Genomic DNA, 17,888 nt, shown 5'->3' with positions numbered 1-17,888 from the left:
CACTGATTTTACGTTGACTGCTGATTCTCCATGCATAAAGAAATGCTGTTGAAAATAAAGCATGTTATGAGCAGTGCAAACAGTGCCCTGACCACACAACATATTTTATTCTATAATCACTTTTTCAGTTACAGATACCAAAGAACAGTTTGCTTTTCCTTGTAGATTACTACATAAAACTAATGTTTTCCCCCAAGAAAATGTTTTCCCCAGTTACTCATTGAAGAAGAATATTTTCACTTCATTGTTGATTTTTGTTCTTTATGAGTATTGAAAAATACAGTTGTACTACCCACATCTTCTAAGAAGCAGATGTAAGGGTAGGGTCAGATGTGAATGTTGGAGACCACTAGAGAAATGCCTGGAAGGTGCCAGGGCAAGCATGAACAAGCAGGGAAATCCTCTGCATCCTGTAAGAGCCAGCAATCTGGTGAACTGTTCTCAAGTCAGAGCTCTTAGGGGAGTTCCTGGCCCATAAAGGTGTGCACCAGCACCCTTGCATGTGCTCACACTGCCTTTGCGCATCCTTGGAGTACAGCATAGGTCCAGAGAGCAGCAGCCATTCCTGCCCACTGGTGTTGATACCTGGAGGAGGAGAACAGAGATGCAAATTTTTGTTGCCTTCACAGCGATGCAGAAGCAGACTTTTGCTTCGAAGAAATCCCAGCATGGCCAGAAGGCAGTAGGATTATTCCCATGGTGGAACAGAGGTGCATATTAAAGGTGTGACTTCTAAACTGACTCTTGGCTGGTGAAGAGATTGGCTAGCTACCTGCTACATGGTCACCATTGGCTTTGTTTAGTTCAGAATATGTTCTCTAGGACCATGCTAGTCCCAAGGGATGGCAGAAGATACTGAAGTGGTGAACAGGCAGACACAGGCCAACTTTGCCCTTGTTCCTTCCCATGCACAGTGCGAGGTCATTGAACCTGTCTGTTTATGATCCAGATCTTTAGAATACAAGACCTGCATTTAAAGTTTCTGAATGTCCCATGAACAATAGGTGCTTTCTGACTTATCCTGCACTCTTCCCGGATGAGCTGTGCTGAGAAAATATAATAAACCATTAACATTTTTTATTACAGCTGGATCCAAGGCCAGTTCTCATTCTGTGCCATTTTCTTTGCATATCCCTTTGAAGGAAAAGACAATCAAACTCTCATGTGTAAAGGTCACCAACGGTCCAGCATATGTCTGTAATAATAATGATGCTGGGTAATGAAATTAAAATTGCATCTTGTGCCCACCCTTGGAGCTGCAGTCTGGAGCATTTCCTCTCTCCCTGGGCTCAACCTCTGACCTTTATGGAGTGGGCAGAGTGCTGACTCCTACTTCCTTCTCCTGCAATTGCAGTCCTGCTTGGGGAAGGACTGGGCATGAGATTTATGCCACTTCTTGGGACTCTGGTCTCTGAGCTTCTTCAGGGCTGTAGGAAGCTGAGGGCAAGGACCATGACCTGGGACTGAAATAGACACATCTGATCTGCTTCAGAGGTACCTTCCTTATATTCTCTGCTGTTTGCTTTCCACTGCTTTTCCTTATGAAATCATCTAAAATATAATGGTATGGAGAACACTATGGAAGCACAGGAAACCATCACTAGCCTCATCGAATCTTAATAGTTTGCAATCTGCTCCATTACCTAAAGGATATAAACCCCCTGCAGAGGCTTGTGTACCTCTCTGACAGTATCCACCTATGTACCATTCGGGGTTTTGTAATTGTGCATCACACACTTCTCAGTTACAACTCGTAGTCTGATTTTATGTGTCTTTTAAACCTAAATGAGCTGCATTTTGCTCCCATCTCTGAGTGGGTCCCCAACCCTGCAACTGGCTTCTGTGATTCCTTAGGCAATACTCAGAGGACCTAATCTTAGTATATATTTCTTCTGTGGCCACAGCTTGTTACAGGGAAAGAGATAAATTAAGTCAAAAAAGGGAAAGGGCACAAGGGGTTCACTGTGGGGAGCCAGCCACCAGATCCGCAGGACTCTCTAGGGGAGTCACTCAGGACAAAATTTCCCCAGCAGCACATTGTGACAACGTGAGGAAATAGTATCCAGCAGGAAAGACAGTGGATATCCAGCGCTTCTAAAGGGGCCTGATCACACAGGCATCCTTCCAGTGACAGGTACAAAATTTTCCGAGGCATAAAACACATTTTCTACTCAGGTTAGGTGTGCTGAGCCACTCTTATTGGCAAAGAAGTAGTTGCAACTCTTAGAACCTAAACTCATAGACATTTAGCCAAGAACCCGCTTTGCAAATAGCCATTCAGGGCCAGTTCTTTCAGCCTTGCTGTGCCGATGCTTTTATGCATGTTAGCCACATTGTTTGTTTGCTCAAGTCCATATTGTAAATTTAAGATTCATATGCCTGATACATTTCGATACGACGCCTTCATTTCTTCTTCTCCATCGTCTTCTTTTCTTCTTCTTCTCTCCTCCTCCTCCTTTCTCCTTCTTCCTCTTCCTGAATGGTTCCCCCTGCTTTTTATTGTGGCAAATGAATCTGGTAAGTGTCCCCCTGGATATCTTCTCAGACACACATGTAAATTTCTATGCTCTACCAAAGAATGACCAGCATGCTTTCTGAGTTGTACACTCTCTGCAATCCTTCCAGGATGTACAAGGGACTCACATTATCACCTCCTCTACATCACTTGATATTTAGACTCATTTTTGTTAACTTGCTTAGAATGAGAAGGGTTCTCCCTGAATTTTGGAGTTGTTTGTCCCTGGGAAGCAAGAACATGTTGTCCTCTGAAAGACAGGGCTTAGGATCCTGGATGCATCCATGCACTCTTGAGGCCAGACAGGAGAGAGAAGATGGGCTATTTCTTCTAGCAAGTTCTGGCAATGGAGGTCTTTAGTAACTCTGAAATAGCACTGGGGGAGTTTGCACTTGAGGATCCATTGCATGTATCTATCATAGAATACTGCCAGATACTGGGTAAAAAATAATCAGGGCTCTTTCCTGTGATTCATGCACTACTCCGACATCACTGGCTTTATATAACTCCAGTAAAAACTCCAACTCTTTAAGCAATAATTCTGAGCAGTACTTTTTCTTGGCTTCAGAATGTGAACATCAGAGCCAGGCACAGAGGTGGATGCTCTTCAGACCTTGGGGAAAGTTTCCTTATGGGTGACTGGGCTGAATGTTCTGTGACAGGAGAATGGACATTATTTCTCCCACGTCATATGGCTGTGGCTGCCTGTGTGCCAGGGTTCCTTACAACAGGAGATCAGGGCACAGACATGCACGCAGGGTGACCATGTATATTAGTTATGGTTTCTATTGCTGTGATAAGACACCCAAAGCAACTTTGGGAGGAAAGAGTTTATTTGGCTTTTCACACTTCTGCTTCACAGTTCATCATTGAAGGAAGTCAAGGCAGGAATCTGAAGTCAGGACCCTGGAGGCAGGAACTGAAGCAGAAGACATGGAATAGCGCTGCTTACTGTCTTGATCCTAATGGCTTTCTCAGCCTTCTTGTACAAGATCATCTGACCAAGAGCGACACCAGCCACAGCAGCATGGGCCCTCCCACATCAATCATTAATCAAGAGAGTGCCCCACAGACTTGCCTACAGCCCAATCTGATGAAGGTATTTTCTAAGTTACCATTTCCTCTTCCAAGATATGTGCTGGGTTGGGTCAAGTGGACAAAACCCAACCAGAACACCAGGTAAGCACCCAGGAAGAAGTCACTATGTCCAAGCTATGGGAAGAGGCCCCAGATGGAACCAGTCACTAACACCTTGATCTTGGGTGTCCAGTTACAGAAATCAGTTTTCTGTTACGTAAGCTGGTCAGTTGCGGTATGCTGTTCCACCAGCCTTGACTCATGACTACCCATGTACTCTGGGGAAAGAGGGCGGGTGAACTCAGAGAAGACACTGGGCAGAGCAGAGGACTGAAAGGTGAGAGCGGAGGGAGAGGGCCAGAACTCGCCACCCGTATTTCTTCCCCATTCCTTCCTCCTCTTCTCTGGTTCATGTGGTGGAATCACATCTAATTGAACACCGATCTTCTGTAGTATACATCTCTACTCACCTAGAAAGAAAACAAGTGTGATTTACGTAGCTGCTAAGGATGGTATATGAAACATCCTGTGCAGGTTCAGGTTTGAACACTGAACTGCTGCTGACGGTGGTGTTTGGGAAAGTTCTAGAACTTTCAGGAGGTGGGGCCTGGGTGGAAGAAGTCATCACTGAAGGACAGGCTTTGAAGGTTCATTCCCAATTCATGCTGACTGCTACCTACCTGATCTTCCAAGAAGTGTGAAAATAGCCTCCGAGTTCTTACTGGCAAGCCACATGCTCTAAGCAGCAAGGCTTCCCCACCATGATGGAGGAGACTCTCCAACTGTGAGCCAGCGCAGACCATCCGTCTCTTAACTTGCTTCTTGTCTGGTGTTCAGTCACAACAATAAGAAAAGTAACCAACACACTGACTTCCGGCTCACCCAAGTCAGCATGTGAGTTGGCTCAGTGTGGGTCAGGAGCTATGCTGAACAAGACACTGTAGGTGGAGATGCTAAGAGAGACTGTGGTGGATGATCCTGCACTGGGGTCTTTCCTCTCTCAATTCCTGGTGGACTTCGCTGTCCTTAGTGGGCCTTTATGATGTCACTGAGGAGGATGAATGCCTTTCTGGCTTTACTCATCCCTAAGAGCAGGGTGTCAGGAAGTAAGCTGGCTCCTGGTGTTGATTCCCAGTGCCTGCTTACCCCTGTTCATTTACTGCAATGTGAAACCCTCACCAGGGGCCAAGCAAATGCAAAACCACTCTTGGATTTCCCAAATCCAGAACTGTGAACCAAATGAACCACCGTCTCTGTATTAAATTACCCATTCTTACCATTCTGTTATAGTAACAAAAAAAATAAAAAAAGAAAAGAAAAAAGAAAGCAAGCACGGTGATACCATGGGGGTGGATTTGAGTAGGTCCCGTTTGGAGCATCAGAGGCAGCCACATGACAAGGGAGGCTGCTGAACAGGTTGAAATACCTGCTGCACGTGGGTGAGTGTTCCCTGGAGGACAGGTTGTGAGCTGAGGACTAGAGTAATCTTGGGGCTTGTTGTGAACAGTCCCGGGATGGGGTGTGGGTTGTACATCAGGTTGGGGACAGCAGCATAGACAGAGATGGACAGAACTGTCCCAGAGCTTCCCTGGTACATCCTGGGCATTACTCTGGTTCTCAGAGGACACCCTGAAGGACACTTAGTAGTAATGTGGCAGGCTCAGCAGCAGTCTCAGTTCAGCCCCTGGATTTTCAGCTTATGAATCAAGCAGGGTGCTGGTTATAAACACGGATTTATAGTCACACAAGACCCTCTAAATCACACTTCCTGGTGTGGGAGCCAAGAACCGCATTCTTCTCAAGCTCTCTGAGTAATTCAGAGGCCACCAGAGATTAAGAGCCATTGATCCGGTGTTGGCAGTCAAGGGCTCTTCCTCTCCTCTCCCCTTTCTTCCTCTCTTGCTTTTTCTCTTTGGTTCCGAGTGAAGCAATATCTTAGTTATTTTACAAGGCAGGGTTGTATTTGAATCACATTCTGTACGGAGGAACTACACCGAGTGTATATGTACATGTGTATGTGTGTGTGTGTGTGTGTGTGAAATTTATGTGCATGGTGTATATCTGCATGTCTGTTCATGCATGTCTGTGACCATTCCTGCAATACGCTAGAACATGTATGCTATATAAAACCTAGTCTACTTCATTAGGGGACCAAAGCTCAGACAGAGCAAGTCAGGGTTTCTTCAAGGCTGATGTGGGGCACTCTGAGGCTAAAATCAGGCATATGTGCTGCCATCGTTAGGGTTTTTATTGCTGTGAAGAGACACGGTGACCATGGCAACTCATAAGAAAACATTTAATTCGGGGTGGCTCACTTACAGTTTCATAGGTTCAGTCCATTATCATCATGACAGGGAGCATGGCAGTGTGCAGGCAGATGCGGTGCCGGAGCTGAGATTGCTACATCTCGCAGGCAACGCAAAGTTCACTGTCACACTGAGGAAAACTTGAGCAAAAGAGACCTCAAAGCCTGCCCCCACAGTGACACACTTCCTCCAGCAAGGCCACACCTCCTAATAGTGACACTCCCTTTGGGCGCCATTTTCTTTCAAACAACCACACACACCATACATCAAAGCCTTGTTCTGTCTTCTGTCTGCTGAAAGAGGGTGACGTAGAAACTGTCGTTTGGGGAGGAGCTCACGTAAAGGTAGAAATAAGACACTGCCTCTGACTGTTGGGGAAAGGGTACCCTCAGTAGCCCTCTGGTAGGGGAGGGGCTCACGTGAGAACTCTTTAGGATGCAGAGTACCTCATGTCACAGGGTGACTTTCAGGTTGCTCAGCAGATCATTTTTCTAGTGTTACTTCTTCACATATACATGACGTACATGCCATCACCATGTGTTCCATCTAGGGCCTGTATCTAGGGCTGGTGAGATGGCTCTGCAGGCCAGGGTGCTTGCCACCAAGTCTGATGATCTGAGAGCCATCCCTGGGACCTAATGGAAGGAGGAAACAAGCTGCTTCCGTTGTCCTCTGACTGCCACACCTGTGCCATGGTACATGCATACACACAATGCACACATGTATGCCTGCACATGCTCACACACCATGCTCATGCACACACACACACACACACACACACACACACACACACACACACACACAGAGTTTTAAAAAGCTTAGGGGAAGCAATAAAAGTGCCGTGACTGTATAAGGCGTCCAGTGATGCTGAGGAGGCGACGTTCAGATGATGAGGGACGGGAGCACGGATGTGGGTGAGGATGCTGTAAGGAGCGGTGGTGCACTCTGCTGACCAACTCCCTCTCACCCTCTGAGGGTTGCGTCACCTTTAACTGAACCACAGGGCTCTCTTGTTTGGCTCCCTGCTCCTCTGATTTGGTGTTGACTCTGCGTCAGCCCCGTACATCACTCAGGCCGTCTCCACCGCTTGCTCAATCAAGATTACAAATGGGAAGGGAAGGGGGCTGCGTCCACTCTGCCTAATGGCTGTGTGCTTTCTCAGGCATCTCTGCAGCCTTTGATACTGGATACAGAAATGCCTCGGGGACTCCGAAGCTCTGCACACACATAAATAGTTCTTCCCCTTCTCACTTTGACTGACTCTGGCTGTCTGTAAACACCCAGAGACATTGTCAGGCGCTGTGGATATCAAAGGCGTTTCCTTTCTCCACACAGAGTCACTCAGCCACACCAGTGTGCTCAGACTCCATTCTGTCAAGACACCCCAGAAAGGGTTCTTGGGGCAGACTTCAGGGTCTACATGAAAACATGTCCCCAGTAAGGAGACATTACGTCCGAAAGTGGACATTGAAACAGACACTCCTTCACAGGGCTTTTTGACGACAATAGCAAGTGACCAGAACTGCTTTCCCACCCTGCGGTGCCGTGACTGTAGTGAGGAGACTTTTGTCAGGCGGTTTTACTCCCACGGAGGGAGTTTAAGTTCTTTGAAGAAACAGAAGACAGCACACTGGAAGTGTGTAATCTAGAGCTAGGGATCCTGGGAAGTGGGAAGGACCTGCCTCTTAAGGTGTCACACTTTGGGAATTGCTCACCAGAGAGAACACAGCAGACTGAAGGGGACCCACCAGGTGGCAGTGTCCAGGTGGGACAGTGGGCTGGCATGCCATGAAGAAGGAGGTGACACGGGCCGATGGTGGTGCCGAGTTGGTACTATAAGAGAAGCAGATGTGGGGGTCACATCAGGCTGTGACTTTTGTACCTGCTGCACGGCAGTGGTAAGCCTGAGGAGAGGGAGGTCTGGGGATTATGTGCATGATGGGAAAGAGGGGTGCCCACAGGTGAGTTTACTGCCTTCCAGGTGATGTTTGATAGTGTTTTGACATCTGAGAAAAGATATGCAGGCCCCAGCTCTGTCATTATGTTTACAGTCAGAAATACCCTTGGGGACAGGTGTGGCAGGCAGACATTGCTGAGGAGGATGCCTGCCGTCTCTCTCATTGCATGTTTACCAGCAGCTCCACTTGGTCCAGAATTTGTGTGAATGAGAGCCAAGAGGAGAATGACATGTGCAGCAGGTCTTTTTTTGGACTGCTAGCTCCAAAATAATGACACAGAGACTTATTAATTATGAAAGCTTGAACTTAGCTTAGGCTTGTTCCCAACTGGATCTTATAACATAAATCAACCCGTTTATATTAATCTACATTCTGCCATGTGACCATTACCTCTCCTCAATACAATACATCTGAATTCCTCTGGATCACACTGGTAAATTCCCTAGCACCAGATTCTTTCCCAGAGTTCCTATCCCTGCTCGGAAGTCCCGTCTAACCTCTCCTGCCTAGCTATTGGCCATTCAGCTCTTCATTAAACCAATCAGAAGTTGCCTTAGGTAGACAAGGAAGGACAGAGACACATCTTCACATAGTGTGATCAAACATCCCATATCAGACCTGATCTGGTCTGTGCTTCCTAAGACTCCCTCTGACTGCTGGGGGATGAGTGGGATGGAGAGGGAGTGCCAGAGGAAATGGGCACCGGATATGACACCATCAGGATTGACCACCATTCAGGTGATTTTGGACTCTTTGTAGTGTGTGTTCAGTGGAGTTATTAGAGTCTACTGAATGATTTTAAGCAGGATGTGAAAGAAGTAGAAACCAAGAATAATTCTTAGATGTTTTATTTGAACTGTGAAGACTATAGTGTTGAAGGTTCAGATAGTGGAATCCTGAGTGGAATATGTGCCATGTTTGAGAAACCCATTAGATGTCCACATGGAAACACTGGGGAGGGAATAAAATCCTGGATCTGTGTGGCTGGGCATGAGGGTTATATTCCTTGGGGAGTCCTGGACCAGGGGAGGGACATCAGAAGAAGGAGCTGGGGTTTTAACGTCACGGTATACAGCTGCTGCTTTGAAACTATCTCTCAGGGTAGAGATAAAGATGGAGGTCTCCTTCCTCAGTCTACATTCTATGTGCATTCTGAAGCAACAACTGTCGGAATTCCTGGCCATTCCCCCAGCTACATGACCACTCATGCACTGGCAAAATGATTAGTCATCCCAGGGCTTTACGTCCTATGTAATCCGTGTGCTGCATGGTTGTGTAATTTGCACTCAGCGTGATCATGCAATCTATGTGCATGCATGGCGTAGCTTCATAAGCTCATATGCGCATGTGCAGGGGAATCCATAAAAAGTGGGTCACAGACTTCTCCCCCCCCCCATATCTTCCATAGGCCTAAGCACATTCTCTTCCGTTCCTCCTTCCATAATAAACCCTGATAGTGGCTTTTGCAGTGCCTCGTGGCTATTCTTGTACGGTAACAGTGCCGCTGAATGAATAACTTTGCACCTCCGCCGCATTGAAACCAGCAACAATGGAAGTGAGCGTTAGGGTTGGTGCTGCTCCTGCATGCTTCCCCATCTTCCTCCTGTCAAGGTTGGGGTGAAGGTGTCCAGGAGCAGAAAACGAGTCTTGCCATCAGCACCAGACCTGAGGGAGCTGAACTCTTCTTGGTGCTTTGGTCCTGGCTTTGCCTCCACGGCGACCCTGAGTGATTGGCAAAGAAACCCTTTGATCTACAGAATGTTCTAGGCCTAATGGAGCCTCGGTCCAAATGGATTTCTAGTCACTCAGCCCATGAGCAACTCTGCTGCTTTTGCTAAATTCTGCTCTTTTGCTATAATTACACGTCTCTGTTCTTGCCTCCTTGTGACAACCCCTCCCCAGACTCACTGCTCACACTGTTCTTCCAATGAATGACCTGTAGGCTTAGCCCAGAGACCGTGATATTTTCCACGGGCCCATGGGGAGGAATGCGGCTATTGGAAGAATTCAACTGGTTCTTGCTAAGTTCTTTCTCTTCTGCTGTTGACTCTGATCTCCTTTCTGAATAGAGGGTTCTTCTGGGCAGAGACATAGGTGAAACTGTGATCTACACCCTGTGTCAACTAAACTACATCTTTGTTTTTATAATATTGTGACACAGCCGATGTACTTGTATGTAGTTGCCGATCATCACCCTCCACCAGAGGTAGGCTGAGTTTTAATTGGTTGGATACCTGGGTGTTTGGTTGCATCAGCCCTTAAAGGTTGGCTGTGCTTGCCCTTCCCTCAGAGAAGCCATGCTAGGCTGGTTCCACACACACAGATGTGCAGTTAGGTTGCATTGGTTCATAGCTCACAAGAAGCTGGTGTAGCCGCAGGGCCTGGCAGTGGGATATTCTGTTTCTGCAACTCCTTTTAAAAAGGCATCTCAGGATGGAGGCAGCGACCTTAACTGGCCAGGGTTCCTGTTTCCCTGCTAAGATATGTGGAGGCACAGGGACTTGTTGGTAGCCTGGAGCAGGGGGTCCATGAGCTGAAGTGTCTGTCATTTCAAAGTTCATGGCTGGGTGGTCTCTGATGCCCCTCCATCACTGTGGAGTCGTCCAGGAGCAAGGCACTGCGGCTTTGGTGAATCAGCCGCACTTTCTCCTTGAGGCACAGGCATCCAGGGCCCTGGGAAACACCTAGGCTGGGACTGTGAAGTGTCAGTCAGCATGTCAGCACGATGAGGGGCCTTTCTTTGACCTGAGCCTTATTTCCAAGTCCCTGGGATTGTTTCTTAATCCTTGAGGAGAAACAGCTTGAACATTTCCGTTTTCACCTAGTTGATCTTCATCCTTCTCCTGCCCCTTCCTCCTTCTATGGAGTTATTTATTCTTTCTCTGTCCATGTGGAGGCTCTCTGGAATACAGCTTTGTTGTACTGATGTCATCAAGGGGCCGAGTGACATCAGTCAGAACCTGCCTTTATTTTTTGCATTGTATTTTAAGAAATTGTTTTTTCTGTAATATTGCTGCTTTATTGATTTGTGACAAATAATGTCTTTAATACGCAAGACCCCTACTTTGCCACTGCTTTCCTGATTGAACACCCCACAGGCTAATACTTCTGAGAAGAATTTTACTGAAGGTCATCAACATGTTGCTATCAAAAGTTATTTCCGAACCCCATCTCTTCCCATTTGTTACAAATCTTCATTTTTATCACCAGAAGAGCTTTCTGGAAATTCTTTGTGTGCCTAAAATTCAATTTGATAAGATTTGGCAAAGTTTTCCAAGGACCTCAGAATGACAAGGCACAGAGGTATCTGGGGATGGTTGGCATTCAAGGACCTCCTGGCAGGGTTGCGTCTGACGATGTGATCATTTGCTTTTTGGATTAATTTAATGGCAGAAGTACCCGGCTGCTGACTTCTTCTGGGAAACACACAGGAGTCCGGATCTTAATATATTCATTTACCATGCCAAGGAAACTTCAGGAAGTCACAGCTTTGGGACTATATATAGCCAAGATCCCAGAATTCATTTGTGGAATAGTCTAAATTCACTCTGTAAGACCGAAGTGTCTGGGTAGGCACAGACCTTCCCGAAGTCTACATTAATTCTAACAGTTCTGTTCCCAATGCTTCAGATTGTTCCAGAAGTTGCAGGATTTCACTTTCATTTCTAAGATTGTTCATAACAAATGACCAATTTTAATAAAGGTTTGTGTTAATTTTGAAATGCCAGTCTATGCAGCTCTCGCTTACAAATCGAAGTACATGCTAATAAAGCAACCAGGAAAATAGATGAGCTTGACAACGTAGCATCGAAGGAAATAAAAATGTAGTTGCTGAAGTGAATAATGAGACCAGTTTCTGGATGGTCTAGCCCTCTCTATGACAGGCAACTTGTGTCCAGAGCAACCATGGCCCATTCCACAGGAGTATCCATGGGTCATTTATCCCAGGAGAGTCTTCCCAGCCTTGTTAAAGCAAAGCCCCTTCCTTTTTAGGCTATGGGGTTGGATTATGGCCACTCATGAGCTTTGCTGTGCTTGGAATGTGGTGCTCATCACAGAGCCTGCTTCCCAAGGCTCAGGAAGATGCTGTGAGATCTGGAAAGGGATCAGGAAGAAGTGTGACCACTTGTGGGGATGGAAACCTCTGAGTGGGTAGAGCTGAAGATGAGACTTGCTGTGGGCAGGAACAGAGCTCTGCAGGAAAAGAGGGTGCTGGCCAGAGGTCTGCACAAGTTCCCCATGGGGCAGGCACACCATGTGGGGGGCAGGGTGAACCCTGTTTGCAGAGCCTGAGTGGACAGTGTTGGAAACCCAGCAGCACCCGTTCTGTATCCACTCCTGTTCTGTATCCAATCCTGTTCTGTATCCACTCCAGAAGTCTCACGTTCACAGGATGTTTTCAAAGATGGGGTCCAGCTGAGAGATCTTAGTTTGTTCAAATTTCAGTTGTCTTGGTAACCACCAGGATGCTGACTCAGTGGAGATGGTCCAGGACTTTGTCATCTCAGATTGCTCGCAGGGAAGTTCCAGCCTGCTTTCTGGGTATGTTGGCTTCTTTCCTTAGTGTGAGATCAGTTGGATCTGGAGAAAGATCTGTTCTCTCCTTGAGGAGGCTTTTTGTTCCTGCGTAGCTTCCAGAGAGTTCTAAAAGTCTGGGTTTGGTCAGGACTCTAAGCTTTCCAGTGTTTTCAGGGAAACTGTTGATCTATGACTGGGTAGAACAGGGCTGTAACAGGGTCTGAAGAGGGATGATAGAACTGACCATGAAGGCTGGGCTGCTGAGGTTCCTGGAAGGCTGATCTAGGTCCTGATAGCAGGTTTTTAAGCTAATTCTAGAGCTGCTTAGAGTTTTTCTGTCCTGTGAAACTCAGTTGGAATCCACTCTGGGGATTAAACAGCCAATGAAGCCTCAAGGGAAGCCCTACCATCTCATTAGACACAATGCTCTTCCTGAGTATTGCTCTCAGACCCTGAGAGTTAGCCCCAAAGAACTCAAATAAGCTTCCAGAACCAAACTCAAAACCTGATGACATCACACTAAAGGAAAACAGGTTCCGACTTCTATCTCAAGGAAAACAGCTTGCCTTTAATCAAGCTACTTCTTTGCTTTATGTACCTACTGGCAGGAAATAGATTGAATGCATTTAATAAGACGGTTCAGCCAAGGAGCTCAGGTGGCCTTGTGTGTGCCTTGCCCCCAGAGAACAGAGCAGGCTTTGAGAACAACCAGCACCTGCCTGGGAGGCCGGGTGGTCTGCGGCTTCTGGGTGGAGTAATTTGTGGCCAAGGGTTTGAGAGAGACAGTTCTCCTTTACAAAGTGACCCTGAGCATGGAACCTTTTAATTAGCCCACAGATCCAGCCAGCACTGCGTGGGTTGACTGTCAGTTTCTTTGCCTTCTGCTGCCCTCCGTTGCCATGGCAACCTTCCTAACAATGGATTTATGGGGCAGCTGGGAGAAAGAGAGAATCTCAGAGAAGCCAAGCCCAGTGCCAGCTCCCTGGCAGAGAGTAAATATTCATGGGAAGACAGTGGGGCTGAAAGCAGTTCTGAGGATGGGTTTCTTTATTCATAGTTGACGCTGAGCTGGACAGGGTGGTAAAGTAAGGCTTGTTTATCTGAAGGCTAAAGCAGAGATGAAAGTATGAACTCGGGAAAGCGTGCCTGGGCAGGAGCAAGCCTCCTCAGCTGTGGCCTTCTGACTTCTTTACAACCACCAAGTCTCTCTGTGAAGTGCCCGGGATGGTCCTCCCTGTTTTCTTTTTCCAAGTGCTGGAGACTGAGCTGTGAGCTTCACACGTGCTAGGCATGCGCTCAGCCACTGAACTGTGTCCCCTGCCAGGACCTTTGCAAAGGAATGGGTCGTGAAACGGAACTCCCACCAACATGTGATTCACAGCTTTCTGAATGGTACTGGCCTCCCAGGTTTTGTGCACTCATTCGTAAAGCAGTTTGAAGGCCCACTCTTGGGGATGTTTCAGGAATGGCAGGTCTAGGGGAAGATGCTGTGGTTTTGAAAGGGCTGGTACCTTTGGAGGCATCTTGACATCCATCCGTCAGATGATTAATTCGAGAAGGAAGATGTGGAGGTTGACCGTAGGCAAAGTGAAGTGAGGCCTGAATGTGGCCTTGACTATTTTATGTCTGGAGCCTGATCACAGCCATTTTGTGTCCCCAGAAGCCTGAGAGATTGTTGTCAAGGACACAAGTTTTTTTTTTTTTTTTTTTTTTTTTTTTTTCTGGTACTGCTCATCCTTTTATTTCTTCTTTGTTTTCCATCAACTTGGCTGAGCCTGAATGTGTCTTCTCAGGGTACCACACTTCCAATCATGGATTCCACACTGTTGTAGTTTCCTGTGGCCTTTGCTTCCCTGACTTCCGCCCATGCCCAGGTTCACATGGCCCAGTCTGGTTAAGAGGTGGCAAAATCAGGCTCCTTCCTACATGTGATTTAGTCCCACACTGGGGACCATGGATTACAAATCAATACTTAGCTCCTAATAGGGAAAAAGAAGGAGTGTTCCATCTTTCAGGCTGGATTCCATCTAGGTAGAAGAAATTCCACATCAGTACTTACATGAGCATCCACTAAGTGCTAACCATTGTAATTACATTACCTGCAGCTTGCTTGATTATTTAATTTGGCCTGTTGAGTAATTAATTACTATTTTATCAGCACTGTCGTTTTGCGGACAAGCACAGTCACAGAGGGTCTGTATTGTACTGAAACATGCCTGCTCCTCTCGATCGGATGTGACTTAGTGTCTGGAGATGCTGTTTCCACAGGCATGTTGGGTCCTCTTTCTAGACAATTGTGGCCTGAGTACTTGCTGGGCTGTCAGGAATGATGAAGACATGAATAGTTTTGGGACCATCACCACTAGTGTCTCTGAAAACAGAGACAGGAGCGCTTCCAACAGTGAATAGCACAGTTGGAGTCTCCAGTGGTCAAAGCTACATGAAGTGGGGAAAAAAAGCAATGTATTTAAAAATTTTGGCAGGCTACTATTACTTGGAAGGAAGGGCTGACAATAGAATACTGTTCTACTGAAGACATGGATGCAGATTTGGAGAACATGCTTACAACGTGTGTATCCTACAAGACTGTTATCCACAATATACAAAGAGCCCTTAACACTCAACAATTATCAAGGAGATAACCTAGTTATAAAAATGTCCCAAAGATCTTAACAGACATCTCATCAAAGACAAAAGCAAACATATTTATGAAAAGATGTCCAGCATTGTGTGTCATTGGGAAGGTGCAAATCAAAACACCGAGATACAATGCTGCAGGCCCTAGAGTGGCTAAGATCCCCAATGCTGACAAGACAATGCTGGTGAGGGTGAGTGACTACAGGAACTCTCACTCATTGCTGAAGGAGAGTAGATGGCATGGTCTCTATGGGAGACACTTTGATAGTATCTTACAAAAGTGAAATGATTACAGTACAACTTTTTCGTTATGCCCATATTTACTTACCCAAAGAAGTTAACAAACTCATGTCGACACAAGAACCTCCTCAAGTTTGTTAATAACAGTATTATTTATTCATAATGAAAATTAGAAGCAAGCAGGTTATGTTTCAGTAGTTAGGTGCATAACTAAACGTTGGTCTGTCTAGACCATGGAATGTATTCAGTGCTAGAAAGTAAACAGCTATAAGTGGTGAGAAAACATAAGAAATTTAGGTGGAGCCATCTAAAAAGTCTAATGTGTAATGCGTCTAGCATTATGACCTTCTGGGAAAGGTAACACCAAACAGTTAATTAAGAAAATCATTAATTGCTGGAGATGGAGGGGAGGGAAGCCCTGGACAGGCAGATCCCAGGGGGTTTGAGTGGCAGAACTCTCTACTCAGTGCACTTCATAAAATGTGATTACACATTTGTTCAAACCCATAGGATGTACATGCCTTGATCTCAGTTATAGATGCGTGGATGCTTCGGTTTGGTTCATCAGTGGTAGCAAGGTACTACTATGCTGCAGGATGCTGACAATGGTAGAGACCACGTGTGTGAGCACAGGAGAAGCACAGGAACTTTTTGTACCTTATTCAGTTTGTAGATGAAGCCAAAACTACTCTAAAAGTGAAAAACACCAAGTTAATGGGCACATAACTGAATAAAAGTTTACTAGGGAACTGTGGCCTCTGACATGGGCTCCTCGACGCCAGCTATAGAGTTTTGCAGCTTAAACAATTGCATCAGACAGATGAGGACATAGTTGAACCCTAAGTTGGGCATCCAGCACTTCCTCTCTTTTGGTGAGGCTTCTGGGAAATCAGAACGCTGGCTAGCTGCTCAGGCTCTGTGGTGGAAGGGGCTCTGAAGGATACAGTGACAGCTGTGACCTCTGGAAGGTCGTGCACCTCCTCACGTTGTCTGGGGAATTCCACTCTGGGAAGTGGAGGCTTTTCCAGTGGCTCAGTTAAAACAAGAGGTGTAGAAAATGCTTGGGAAGCCTTTTCTGTACAAAGATTTTAATCACACTCAATATATAGCTTTCTCAATTAACCTTGTTATAACAGCTATAATTCATTAACTGACCCATCATTGCTAAAGACATTCAAAATTTATAAGAACCCTGTGAGAAGGTATTGTCCTCTTTCTCTTATAAATGATCAAGCCAGGTTCAGATCGGTCTTGTGACATCCTAAGGTCCGCTGTGCAGCAGGTATAGCTAATTCAGAGATTCCAGCTCCTGCCTGGCTGAGGTGGAAATGCTTCCATTGCAGTCCACATCCTGTCCTGGTCCAGCCCAGGGAAATTCCTGCTCAGCTATCAGAAAACCTGAACCCACCCTTATGATTTCATATCATTATAAAAAATATAATCAGATCACACGGAGAATTTTAAAAGTTTATTGTATAGGCAAGAGAATAATTGGAGCACCAGGGGGCCCCACACCAAAGTGGGAAGAGGAGATGCCAAGCCAAGGCCTTACATGCTAGCTTACCTGCCAAAATGAGAGGCTGTTCAGTGTTTGCCATGGTTGTCTGTCACAGCAGGCTTTTCCCCACAAACAGTAGGAGATTGAGTAAGAGTAGTGTCTTAGTCATTGTTCTATTGCTGTGAAGAGACACCACTACCAAGGCAACTCTTGTAAAAGAAAGTGTTTAATTGGTGGCTTGCTTGCAGTTTCAGAGGTTGAATCCATTGATGTAGCATGAATCTTAAAGAGTCTTATTAATAAGAACAAACCTAAAGCCAGGTATTGGGGTGAACGCTGGAAGATCAGAGAAGCAGAACAAACCACAGCTACCTCACCTTGCCAATCCCTCAGCTGATCCTGTTTCCTCAGACTGGAAGCCTCTGAGTCCTCATCCAAATGGGTCTCAGCTGAACTGTGCTACTCAAAAGCCTAAAAGCTTAACCAGCCAAAAGCTTCTAGTTCCTGGTTTTCACGCCTTATATACCTTTCTGCTTTCTGCCATCACTCAGGGGGATTAAAGGCTCACTTTCTGGGATTAAAGGCATGAGTCACCATGCTTGGCTGTATCCTTGAACACACAGAGATCCAGGTAGATCTCTGCCTCTGGAATGCTAGGATTAAAGGCATGTACTACCACTGCCTAACCTCTATGTTTAATATTGTGGTTATTCTAGTCTCTGACCCCAGATAAGTTTATTAGTGTACACAATATTTCGGGGAACACGATACCACCACACATTATCATCAGGTCAGGGAGTATGACAGCATGCAGGCAGATGTTGCTAGAGCAGTACCTGAGAGCTACATTCTGATCTGTAGGCAATAGACAGAGATGGGGCCTGGCATGGGCTTTTGAAACCTCAAAGTCCATCCCCAGTGACACAGTTCCTCCAACAAGGCTACACTGCCTAATCCAAATTCTTTCCACTAGTTCTGCTCCCCAATGACTAAGTGTTCAAATATATGAGCCTATGGCGGCCAGTCTTGTTCAAACCACCACAGGTGGCTCTGTGTCATCTTGGGAGGTGGAATCGAAGACTCTAAAAGACACTCAGGGGCTAGCCCAGGTTCTTCTTGCAAGTGGGACCTGGTTTTAT

At 46.2% G+C, this 17,888-nt stretch overlaps 1 long non-coding RNA gene across 1 annotated transcript; it reads right to left on the bottom strand.

Annotated features, from left to right (window-relative positions):
• Positions 1-243: 243 nt before the first annotated feature.
• On the bottom strand, positions 244-4,606 carry LOC119086239. Its single transcript, XR_005089462.1, has 2 exons — positions 4,273-4,606; positions 244-585 (listed from the first exon to the last, which is right to left on the bottom strand). It is a non-coding gene; the product is annotated as an uncharacterized LOC119086239 (long non-coding RNA).
• Positions 4,607-17,888: the final 13,282 nt, after the last annotated feature.

This window comes from Peromyscus leucopus, chromosome 19 (genome assembly GCF_004664715.2).
Source record: "Peromyscus leucopus breed LL Stock chromosome 19, UCI_PerLeu_2.1, whole genome shotgun sequence".
NCBI lineage: Eukaryota > Metazoa > Chordata > Mammalia > Rodentia > Cricetidae > Peromyscus > Peromyscus leucopus.
This window is presented reverse-complemented; position numbering and strand designations above follow the sequence as displayed.